Source organism: Leiobunum rupestre, chromosome 11 (genome assembly GCF_980474605.1).
Source record: "Leiobunum rupestre chromosome 11, qqLeiRupe1.1.hap1, whole genome shotgun sequence".
Classification (NCBI taxonomy): Eukaryota; Metazoa; Arthropoda; class Arachnida; order Opiliones; family Sclerosomatidae; genus Leiobunum; species Leiobunum rupestre.
Window position 1 is genome coordinate 44,456,692 of NC_143394.1, and position 13,240 is coordinate 44,469,931.

Here is a 13,240-nt window from a genome sequence, read left to right on the forward strand (position 1 = left end):
TAAGCTCATCATATAGAGATTATTGGCTGGTAGAGTTGGATGGGCAGGTGACGTTTCTGTCAGGTTAACTTTAGTTCAGGAGGGGTGGCAGACGGGCCGATCTCCAAAACGGTCGTTCAACTTTTGGTGGCTTCAATTTAATCCCTATAGCCCCATAGGTTCACCAATTTGTAAAGTGAGAGCCCTCAAAGCAATGTTTAGTTGCGAACCCGAGGGGCTGTGCCCACCTGCCCACGCAGCAAAGGGTTGGTATATGGTATCATTGGAGGACTGAGAAGGCACCATGACTTTGGTACATGTTGTAACACATTTTGGAGCCAAACACGCTGGTTAGGGAAGAAGTTGCAGAACTAATGGTATTATTTGAGTTTGAACTTCCTCTAGCGGATATAGAAATATGAAAGGTCTTAATTCTATAATGGTGCCTTAAGGTGGAAAGACGAAAATGTTTGGATTTCCAGTGTTCCAAGAATTCCACTTTTTTCTAAAATTTGCGTATAATTCTGGTAAATGCAAATAATTTTTTCGTTAACTTTAAAAAAAAACCTTTTATTAGAAAATTATCAATTGTTGTAGTCTTGCTTCTTTTCTGTCGATTTTGTTCAAAGTCGGCCGTAATGTAGACGCTCTTTTAACTCATCGTAGGAAAATAGGGAAAAAACAGGCATACTTCTCAACTCACCCCTTACAACTCCTTAAACACCCTGTATATACTCGCCCTCACGTTAGTTAACTCAGTATAACTCACGTCGTCCTTGTGCTTGTGTTCAGTTAACTCTAGGTATCTTAATGTAACTTATATTTTAATAAATTAAACCAGTTTTGATTCTTATGAACTTGGCTGGATAATTATTTGTCGCACTTTGCTTACTAAGTTGAAATCTTCAACGGGTTATGGGCCCAGCACGCTTCCACTGCGCCACACCGTGTCAGATGATCCGCTAGGTTGCCTGGTCTCAAGTGTACCCTGGTTCCTGGTTTTCTACGATGGACGGCTTCCTACGTCACGACATTGACAAACTGTTAGGTCGCGATAATTGACGATACGAGGTGTATATGAGATTGTCATGGAAGGCAGGACAGAACCAATTAAGACTACAGAAGCAGATCCTAAAAATGAAAGATGAACAAGCTCGAGGTAGATTTCAAAGGCCGATATTTTCCAGTCAAACTGGGGATGGATAAACATTTACCACGTTAATTACTCCACTTACCTATGTAAAATATGAAATTTACACAACTTACGGGTATTTCTCTTATTTATAAACCAATCTTTACCTAAGTATTAATTTCAGAAAGTTACTGTAATCTAGGAGCAACAAACACAAGGAGAACGCCGCTAGCTTTTAAACACGTTAAGGCAGTGTAGTGTACAAATTTCATTGGACGAACCTTTACGCTGAACGATTTACGCAAAGGGGGGGGAAGACAATTTCCAAATTTTCCCCTTTCGACGGCAGCAGGCGCTAAATCATCTAACCAATGAAAACTGTACGCAAGAAAATGCACTACTTTTGACGGGTTGCGTTCTCCTTGTGTGGGATGCTGTGTTTGTTGCTCCTAGCTGTAATAACTATAAAATTACCCAGCGCACTATTTTTTCTTGCGAAACAATTTAAAAATGGCCATATTATTCAAACGAATAAAAATATAAATACTTCTCGCTAAGAAATGTATCATATACTTCTGAGAATAGGAACAGTTTTCGCGATCGGGAGTTGTAGGGTGGGGAATATCTTCACGGAATTTGAAATGAGGCCGTGGAAGGATGTACGCTAAATCGCGCTCGGATGTCCCTGACAATAACGCATGCAAAAATATTGAAATTTTAGTCGGTTCGCATCCTTCGCTTTTCGCCACCAAACAAGAGGCTCGTCGGCCTATACGTAATATTGCTTTTAGCCGCGAGATCGCCGCCAAACTAAACATATTTTTCCTGTAAAGCCCGATCCTTTATTCAACCCCCCATCTTTAAAAAGGATTTGACTTTTCGAGTACGCACCCCTCCGTCGCTTCATATTTGGGTTACAACACGCGTTCCGGTACGCCCGATACGTATAAGGTACTTGGGATCTAAGCAAATACTATAGTGCCTAACTGACGACGATCCCTTTGAAGAAAATACACCGAATCGACTTTTTTTCTCTCTAGCGTCGACCTCGCCAATATTCGACTCGCTTCCAAACGTGGAAAAATATTTGAACTCTTCTTCAGGATTTATATTCGAGAGCTGAGATACGATTTCGGGAAAAGTGTTGGTCTTAGCTAAAGGTGAAGAATTCTCGCCTTAAATTGAACTTTGATATATTCTTTCTCAATTTAATCCACTATCTCTTTTGAAAGAGTTTTGAATTTCACTGATAATCGTTAAACCGAGTCTTAAGTACCCTGTGCTTAACGATAACACGTCGATGTTTTTAGTATAAAATGGTGGGCCAACTGAACCGAAAGTCACAATTCAACTACTAACTCCAGCGAGTAAATATAAAACGACCTCTTCGATTCCGTTAAAGCTCAGCATGCTGAAATTCTTCGTTCTCTGCGCTTTGGCTGCCATGGTAAGATATCATGTTTTTGTGAAATCCTTTGGTTCTAAGCTATTAAAGTCACTGTAAATTTCATTTTTGTCAGTGCGCCGCCCAAAAGACGTCCGGAAGCTACACCGGGTATGTCGGATCGTCGTCCTCTTTGGAGATCAGGGAGCCCCTCCCCGTCGAAGTGGCGCCATACGGAAGTGCCGGAGTGTCCGCCAACTTGGCATCCGAGACGATGGAATACCCCGCCCCGGCCTTGACCGCCAGCGCCCCCATCGTCCATCTGCCCAAAGGAGGACAGGAAGTGGTGGACATCCCTCACGCCGACATCCGCCTTCCAGGCAACTCCATCCAGAACAAGGACTTGTACTTGAACTTGCCCAGCCCCATCGTGGAAGCCCCCCAACCCATCTTCCAACAGAAGGACGTCCTCTTCCGCCTGCCCCAACCCATCTTCTACGTGCCCAGGCCCATCGTCCAGCACAAGCCCATCGTCTACAAGGTTCCCCACACCCTGCGCACCATCACCCCCATCGTCAACACTCGCCCCTACCTCTTCAAGGTGCCCAGCGCCCAAATCACCGGCAAGAGCGCCTACACCCAACCCATGCCCTACTAGAATACCAAAGGAAATGATATCAAAATCGCCAGCCTAGAATGAATGCTTACGAATTTACAAGTTATTGTAAATAGAAAGGTGCTTACAATAAAAAATTTCCATAAAATGTCTCTTTTTCGAATTCTATATAAAAATATATCCAAGAATAATATTTATCTAAAGGTCTTGAATTCCGAGAATGGTCGTCGCTTTCCAGGAACGAGTAAAAGCGCATCCCGCCGAATCTAAAAGTGCCGAGCGAATAATTTTCTATTTTTCCGCGCCTAAGCAAAACGTGCGGCTTTTCTCCTTTTATAAAAGTACTTTTATTTGTGGCTAGGAGCGGAGATGAGAATAGAAAAGGCAATAGCGGCGGCGGGCCAACCACCGACTGGACACAGGCCAACCACCCACTGGACACGGGCCAATTTCAAAAGCGGAGTGACCCGTAGTTGGGGATTGCGCGGCGAGCAGCATCTACTCTGATTAGAAGGTCACTTTTGTTCGAACGCGTGACTGGACGCCTCTCTCTAAATAGAACCAAAGGGGTAAATGGACGTTGGTCGGCAGTACTGTGGGGGGGGAGGGGCGTTTCAACTTGCTGCCTCCACGAGAAAATAAATTAATCCGAGAGAAAAACCTCTCTCCGAAATTCCTAATTCAATTTCGTTGCTTTCCTAACAACAATTGGGTTATTACTGGCCTCTGCTAAGGTCTATACGCTACGATATATCGTAATTTATTCAGCCATTAGAACGATATATTATAACAGTTCTCTAACTTTGACTATGGGGTGGCGGAGTGCTTAGATTTCTCGCCTCGCAGCGAGAGGAGCCGGGTTAGATCCCAGATTGTGGCATCTAGGAGCGACAAACACAACACCCCACACAAGGAGAACGCAACCCTTCAAAAGTCGTGGATTTTTTTGCGTACATTTTTCATTGGTTAGACGCTTTAGCGCCTGCTGCCGTCGGAAAGGGAAAATTCGGAAATTGTCTTCCCCCCGCTCGTAAAACGTTCGGCGTAAAGATTCGTCCAATGAAATTTGTACACCGCGTGTTTAAAGGCAGCGGCGTTCTCCTTGTGTTTGTTTCTCCTAGGTGCCACTGGGTGAACCACTTCTTCCGCCTTGAGTTTGTAAGTTATCTCCCTCTTGTTAAAGGTGTTTTTCCTAGAGCTCTTCGGTTAACGGTAATAATTAGTGTAGGAAGCCGTTGACTAGTTTCGTATGACGGGTTTGTCCCCCACGCAATTTCACCCGGCCACCGGTAATTGGCTTCACAAGCCACTAGTTGACTTAGTCCGTGTGGTTAGTATAGACCGAGGGGCAGGTCACTTCCATTTTGGGTGAGTCTTAATCATAGTAAAATGATTAAATCAGGATAATCGTGATTTAATCATTTAAACGAGATTTAATCATTCTAATCATGATCTAATCTTTAATTAGATTTAATCATTTTAATTAGATTTAATCATTTTAATTAGATTTAATCATTTCAATTAGATTTAATCATTTTAATTAGATTTAATCATTTTAATTATATTTAATCATTTTAATCACGATTTTATCAATATAATCGGTTGAATCGAGAATTTATCATTAAAATCAAAACTAAAAGTATGATTTAATCATACTAATCACGATATAATTTTTTTATCAGGATTTAATCATTTTAAACAGAATTAATCATATTTAATCATTTAATCATGATTAAATCAGATTTAAACATTCTAATCATGATTAAACCTAATCAACTTAATCGTGATTAACTTGAGTTTAATCAAAATAATCATGATTAAATCGGATTTAATCTTTTGAGGGGTGCGTCGTTAATCAAGGAAGTGACCTGCCCCTCGGTATAGGATATGTTTCATGGGTCCTCAACTAGCAGTGATTGTCGGATAAGATTCGGGAAAATCCATCCAACTTTCCTACACTCAGGATGAGTACACGAAGTTTATCGGTAAAAGTTTTAAACAATCCATTGTATACAGTTAAATAACGAAATATTTTAATATTGTATTAATATTACTATATTTAGAAAAAAAAATATGTATACAAAAATATCCGACGACCTTATCACGCACCGTAATCGATGTACAAGCCTGTAGCTTTACAGAAAACTGTACTTATTTTCAGATTCCTGTAATCGATGTACAAATTTTTAGGAAATGGTTATCTTTTGGAAGAAATCAATTTTTTTACTGGCCATTTAAAAATACCAAAACTAAATGGTACTTTTCAAGAATGGGCTTTTGTTTTTCCATAGCAACCTCCTACGCAGTGTAACCCCGCCACCTGAATTAAAAGGCTTCAAAAGTCGCTTGATGACTTATTCCTAAGGTGGTGCCTTGGGTATTAGCATAGCTGATTATTATTATTATTAGCCTAGCTGATGTTTTGGACAACTTAAAACATGATTTTTTGTGGTAAATACACATTAAATGGGTTTTTTGGGTAAACATACGTAAATTGGGTAAGTTTGGGTAAATATTCGTAAATTGGGTAAGTTTGGTAAATATATGTCTATTTATGTAAGTATACGTAAATTGGGTAAGTTTGGTATATATATGTCAATTTGGGTAAGTATACGTAAATTGGGTAAGTTTGGTATATATATGTCAATTTGGGTAAGTATACGTAAATTGGGTAAGTTTGGTAAATATATGTCAATTTGGGTGAGTATACGTAAATTGGGTAAGTTTGGTAAATATATGTCAATTTGGGTAAGTATACGTAAATTGGGTAAGTTTGGTAAATATATGTCAATTTGGGTAAGTATACGTAAATTGGGTAAGTTTGGTAAATATATGTCAATTTGGGTAAGTATACGTAAATTGGGTAAGTTTGGTAAATATATGTCAATTTGAGTAAGTATACGTAAATTGGGTAAGTTTGGTAAATATATGTCAATTTGGGTAAGTATACGTAAATTGGGTAAGTTTGGTAAATATATGTCAATTTGGGTAAGTATACGTAAATTGTTTAAGTTTGGGTAAACATACGTAAATTGGGTAAATTTGTTGAAACATGGGTAAATTGGGTAAAGAGGCCTTTCCACGCTCGCTGAACTTGTTTTTATGTAGCGTATTCGTCACGAAATACGTTGAAGTTCAGTTCAGTTTACTCTCTAAAACCGGGTGCCTCGTCGAATTTACTATTATGTACAGGGCTCTCTTCGTAGTAAAACGTCATCGATACGTCACCCGTGATGCAGCAGCAACATCAAAACAAGAAGGCCAATGTTACTTTATAAAAAGGCCTATTGTGGTAAATTTCCGTTGAGAAAATCAGGATTGTTGTCAAAAACATTTTCGGTTCCCATGGCAAAACGAAAGCCCATTCTTGTCCATCCTTTTAAAGATTTTCAAGTTACACCTAGGAGCAACAAACACCGCACCCCACACGAGGAGAACGCAACCCGTCAAAAGTCTTGTGTACATTTTTCATTGGTTCGACGCTCTAGCGCCGGCTGCCGTCGGAAGGGGGAAATTCGGAAATTGTCTTCCCCCTTTCCGTAAAACGTTCAGCGTAAAGGCTCGTCCAATGAAATTTGTACACAACACTGTTTAGGGTGTTGAAAGTCTAGCTGCGTTCTCCTTGTGTTTGTTGCTCTTAGTTTGAACGAAATCGGATAAACACCTCGAGTAGTCTCCAAGTGAAATGAAATACCGAGGAGCAGGTCACTTCCTTGATTAACGACGCATCCCTCAAAAGATTAAATTCCATTTAATCGTGATTATTTTGATTAAATTCCATTTAATCGTGATTATTTTGATTAAATTCCATTTAATCACGATTAAGTTGATTAAATCACGTTTAATCACGATTAGAATGTTTAAATCTGATTTAATCAATATTAAACGATTAAATCTGTTTAAAATCATTAAATCTGTTTAAAATGATTAAATCCTGATTAAAAAAATTATATCGTGATTAGTATGATTAAATCGTACTTTAGTTTTGATTTTAATGATAAATTCTCTATTTGACCGATTATATTGATTAAATCGTGATTAAAATGATTAAATCTAATTAAAATGATTAAATCTAATTAAAATGATTAAATCTAATTAAAATGATTAAATCTAATCGAAATGATTAAATCTAATCGAAATGATTAAATCTAATTAAAGATTAGATCATGATTAGAATGATTAAATCTCGTTTAAATGATTAAATCCTGATTAAAAAGATTAGATCATGATTAGAATTATTAAATCTCGTTTAAATCGTGATTAGATTTTCTAATCTTGATTAGATTTTCTAATCTTGCTTAGATTTTCTAATCTTGCTTAGATTTTCTAATCTTGCTTAGATTTTCTAATCTTGCTTAGATTTTCTAATCTTGCTTAGATTTTCTAATCTTGCTTAGATTTTCTAATCTTGCTTAGATTTTCTAATCTTGCTTAGATTTTCTAATCTTGCTTAGATTTTCTAATCTTGCTTAGATTTTCTAATCTTGCTTAGATTTTCTAATCTTGCTTAGATTTTCTAATCTTGATTAGATTTTTTAATCTTGATTACCCTGATTTAATCACGATTACCCTGATTTAATCACGATTACCCTGATTTAATCACGATTACCCTGATTTAATCACGATTACCCTGATTTAATAATTTTACTATGATTAAGACGGACCCAAAATGGAAGTGACCTGCCCCTCATGAAATACTGACTATTATAATATTAAAAGCAACCATTGATAGCAGTGTTGCCTAACACGGTGTGTAAAAAATGAAACGAAACAAAGCCCCGAAACAGGCCAATAAATTTCACATCGTTTAATAGTTTCGCTTCAAAATTTAATTAAAGCAACGCTTACAATTTAACTAATTAAAAAAAACTGAGCGAATGTATTTAATTAACGAATAAAGACGAGCTTATAATTAAAACAAAGAAATTTGCATAACTCGAACCAGAAAGAGGCCCGCGGGGAACTGACAAGAACTCCCCAAAATTAATCTACAAAAAAACGAGCACGTCGTTTTTCACAAAGATACGATCCTGTATCATCACAGTCGCGAAAAGCGGAAGCGAGAGGTGGGAGGGAGGTCAAAGCTAACAAAAATTAGAAAGGGAAGAGTGGACAAAACAGTAATATTCTCGCCCCCCCCCCCCTCGACACAGCTACTAATTACGAGAGGTTTCTAAAGTGGTTATCTTCCATTTAAACAAAAGACGAAGAGGGGTGGGTGGGGGATTATTATAACGAAAGGTTGTCAACGGCGCGTCAAAAAGATTGGCACGCTCGAGTAGGCTGGCCGTATAGACGTTATCAATTTCTGGGCGAAGGCCCGCAATCAGAAAGCAGATGTTGGCGCGCGAAGGGAACAATCAAGGGAGGAAAGATGCCGAGAGGGGAAGAGGGCCCACTTAATGAGCTTTTCGCTTAATTAGGCAGCTGAGGAATGCTCCGTTTCCCTTGGTTACGCTTAAACCAATTCCCAAACTCATGAATTTACCGACCTTCTTCCCCTCTCTCTCTCTAGGTCTCCTATCTCGCGCTATGCAACGACAAAAAATGGCAATAGCTTTGCCATTTATTTTTACATAAATCGGTGTAATCATAAGCGCCGAGTTGGCGCTGAACTGACGCGATTTGGTCGGCGGTTATGCTTTTGTAAACTAAGAAAACATAATTAGAAATTAGAAATATTTTTTTTATTACCATGGCGAATAATATTATTGTATTTACTAATAAACAAAAGATCTGCTACTTCATGGTTTTTATTTTTTTAAATCTTGGGAGCTTTCGGACCAAGGTCCTTCTTCAGCCGCGTTTTACAAATGATAATTAGTAGTTGTAATCATTAGATTTTTAGTGATATTAAATCATTAATAATGATATTGCGTGCAGGCTCCAACTGCTTTTCTAAAAATTAGTTTGGAAGAAAGCGAAATAATATCCCTTAGGCAGATGTTGGATCAAATTTGGTTCCAAAATTAGGCATAGTAAAATTTGACTTTGATCGAAATATGGATCCAAAATGCGTTATATTTAATCCAATTTGATCGCAATTATTTTATCCAAACAAGGGCGTAGCCAGGATTTCACTTCGGATGGGGTCAGACGCGGAGGAACGTTTCCCATTTTAACAGTTGTACATTGCACCCCTGAACCCCCCCCCCCCCCGTTCCTGCGCCACTAACTACTAAGGAGACGACCCGATTTTGTTCAAAGTCGGGTATAATGTACACCTCCATGTACCTTATAAAAGTTGCGACGGGCTTTCGTTTTGCCATGGCAACCGAAAACGTTTTTGACAACATGATTTGGAATTATTTCCATTGAAAATAACATGGGAATCTGAATGATTTTAAGGGTCCCCCAATTGATAAAATTGCATTTAAACATGATTAAATTACATTTTTAAATCAATTTTAATGCATTTTTCCGGTTTTAGAAATTTTAAAAATTTATAAAAATTTGAAAACGTTTCACATGGTTGGACCCTTCAATTCCTTCAGATTCCCATGTTATTTTCAATGGAAAAATTTCAAAATGATGTTGTCAAAAACGTTTTCAGTTGCCATGGCAAAACAAAAACCCGTCGCAACTTTTCCCTTGCAGGTTTTTCAAGTTACATAGAGGTGTACACTTTACCCGAGTTTCAACAAAATCGGTGATTATCACCTCGGGTCGTCTCCTTGTAAGTGTGGTTCTAACTTTCGCCGCCTTTGAGACCTAAAAGTAACTTACGATATTGAAAAGTAACGTTACGTTAAGCTCTCCCCCTCTTATTTCATTTCGAAACCCTACCCCCCTTAAATTCGCCTTTGGATCCAGACGCCGACACGCCGCCGATCGTTTTGTTGCGCCACCGCCGCCGCCAAACGCTTTTTCACAGGGCAACCAGATTTTCCGTTGGCATCAGTCTCTTTGCAGCGGTAACAAAAATGTAGTTCTTTAATTATCACATTATTATTACTTTATAGAAAAAGATCGTTTATTCTCTACGAAATTTCATATAAACGTCGCATCTCACAGACGCCGCCGTTAAATTTTGATTCTACGCCTCCACTGACCAAAAATCACCGCTCGCCGATGACGCAGCCGCCGCCGATGGAAAATCACCGAATGGCCGCCGCCGGTCAAAATTTCGCGGCGTCGGGGTGTAATTGGATTAAGTCATTTTCCTAAGGCAGATTAACATTCTAAAACTTATCCCAGCGCAGCTTAATTTTTACTTTAACATCGTTAGATATAGTAATTCAACCGATAAAGTTTTAGGCATGGTACGTTGTGCCACTGGCGTAGACAAGGGGGGTGTTTCCGGCTCCAGACCCCCCCCTTGGGACTAACTTTGACTGTACTAAATTTCCACCCCTTCTCGACCCCTCTTCAGGGCCGGCTGGTGGTGTTCGGCTCGTGTGGGTAGTTGGCCGGTAGGGGGGGAGAGCCTCTCAAGAAAATATAAAGAGGAAATTGAGGAATGACTTATAATAAACAGGATAATTTTATAGGTAAAAAACTACAAAATAAAATTGTTTAAACTCTTATCACATAATTTTTTTAATTATCAAATTTAGTACAAAACCTTATTTGCGCAACGCAAAAAGTTTGCTGCGCTTTGCGTATATGAACTTACTTTGGGATTTCTAGCACCCACTACTCGCTACTTTCATATCTTCTAAATCGAGAAGTGAGGAGGGGCTTCCGTTTAAATTAGCGACGATCTGAGGTTATATTACTAAAAAGCTATTAACAAGCGATAATTATGCAACATTGCGCTTTAAGGCTGCACTCCGTTATCTTCCAGGCAGGCCATGATAGAATAGAACTAAAACAAAGTTATAAAACGAACTAAAAATGGGCCTCCTGAAACTCCGGGACCCCCGCACCACGTGACCACAGGGGACCCACCTATTTACGCCACTAGTGTTTATTTTATAAATCGAAGTCGGACGTGCTAGCTTCTAAACAAACATTTGTAGTAACGCAGTACTCGCGACGCTAAAGGAAATAAAGAGCATCCCTATACTGTGCAAATATGAACGCTTGCATTCAAAATTGAAAAAAGCGTTCAAAATCGCTTTCTCTCCAACTGCTTTTTTTAATCCATTCAAACCCGACCAAAGCATTCAAATTCGAACAAAAAACAAGTTTGGCCATCGAGAGGTGAAAATACACAATGCGCGCGCATGCAAAGACAATTGCCCCGTTCTAAGGTCATAAAGGGCGCTGCGTGGTTCGATTGCCAATCGTAGGTCTAAGCGTAGTCATAATAAGCGTATTTATGTCAGGTCAACCTGTAGATAGACGTGAGTGGAAATGAACGTTAAGTTTTCGGCTGGACCGTGAAATATTGGGAAGAAAGTAATGATAATTGGTTTTTGAAAAGTTTAACGCAGTTACGGAGTAAGTCGTCAATCGTACAGTTGCACGCTAATATACCAAATGGATAATATCTCAACAAGCTAATATTTAATTCGAATATAATATGTTTAATAATAATAATAATCAGCTAGGCACCACCTTAGGCCTAAATCATCAAGTGCGTTTTTATAGTGATTCAGTGAAACGGTTTTAGTGTAGTATTTGTCCACCTCGAAATATAAGAAAATGAGATGCAGTAGATTTGATGAAGAAATCATATTATTTTTGAAACTTGACTAAAGAGATAAAATATTATGTTATAGCAGTATAATCTTATTTCTAAATCTAACGGGACCAGAGTGGAAAAAATGGGTTTTTGGGTGGGGTAAAAACTTAATAAATTTGTGTACGAAAATCGAGACTTTTACCGAAAAAATTAAGAAACATTACGAGTGGAAAAAGTAAAAATCCCTCGTGGCGTCACAATGGCGACACCTACCTCCGTTGTTTTTTGAACATTGCAACTACGTTAAAACAAATTAGACGATAATTGAAAATTAAGTATATTTTATAGCGGTCACAGGACTATAAATTGCATTGCAAACTCTTGGTATATCGTTTCTTGGTATACTTTGAACACTACGAAGCCTCCTTTCACGGCTAGTTTACCTATAGCTTCTCGATCTTCCAATTGAGAATGACTCATTAAATTAGCCGGGTAACGGCTATTACATTCGTCCCGGCGAAACATTAGACTAGGCTTAATTTATTACCTATTTTTACTCAATTCACTGGTAGGTTATAATATTTTAGGATATAATCAGCTTACATAAGGGGAGGTGAGCTTGTTTTCGAGTAGGCTACAAATGGTTATAAAAACCTTTTACATCCCATTGGTGGACCTATCTTTATCGTTATATAAGGAAACAAACTATAGCGATCAATTATGAATATTTAATTGCGTTTTTGTAAAGCCATCAAATATGAGTACTAAACCATTCTGATTTGCAAGCGAAACTCTGAATTCGAATTTAAACGCTATAGCGTTCCAATTTTAATGTTTTAGCCATATTTTACAAACAATTCAATAACGAATACTTCACCTTTCAATTGTGAACGAAAATTCAACTTTCAATTTTGAACGCCTTAAAAATATTCAAAGGACATCGCACTTCTTCTATGAGATTTGGCTTTCGACAGATTTTTTTCAAATTGAAACATGTTGTTAAGCTTGATCAAAAGAGCAAAATTGTCCATTGCCATTTTTCCCTAGGTCCTATAGTTTGTCCTGTATCAGCGGTCAAAAGTGGACAAAACTTAGCATAGTCTATTTGTTAAAAGAAGTCACAGCCCATAGGTTAGCCCTCTACGTTCGCCCGTCGCTAGTCCGGGCTCACTAACAAAAGAGTTTTCTTGCCAAGATTCGTGGTGCTTCCCAAAACAGCGTCGGATTTGCTTTCGATCTGATCGCACGATGAACGAACTCAGTAAATAAATAGTTAAATATTGAGTTTTAACTGTCGTGTGACCGTGACTAAAATCGAAAATTAAGTGTTTGATCTGTTGTGGAGTGACTGTTTCTTACCTATCAGCGAGTGTTGAATGTAGGATTCAACGAAACGGTTAATCATATATATTCTGATTTCTTAAGTATTTCTTTTATGTTATGTTTTATTTTATTATTGCTCATAAAATATTGAATATCAAATAATTCCCCGTAGGAAAATTCATATAATAATAAGTTGCGAGAAAAGAAATTATAATGAAGTAGAGGTGTAAAAATTGA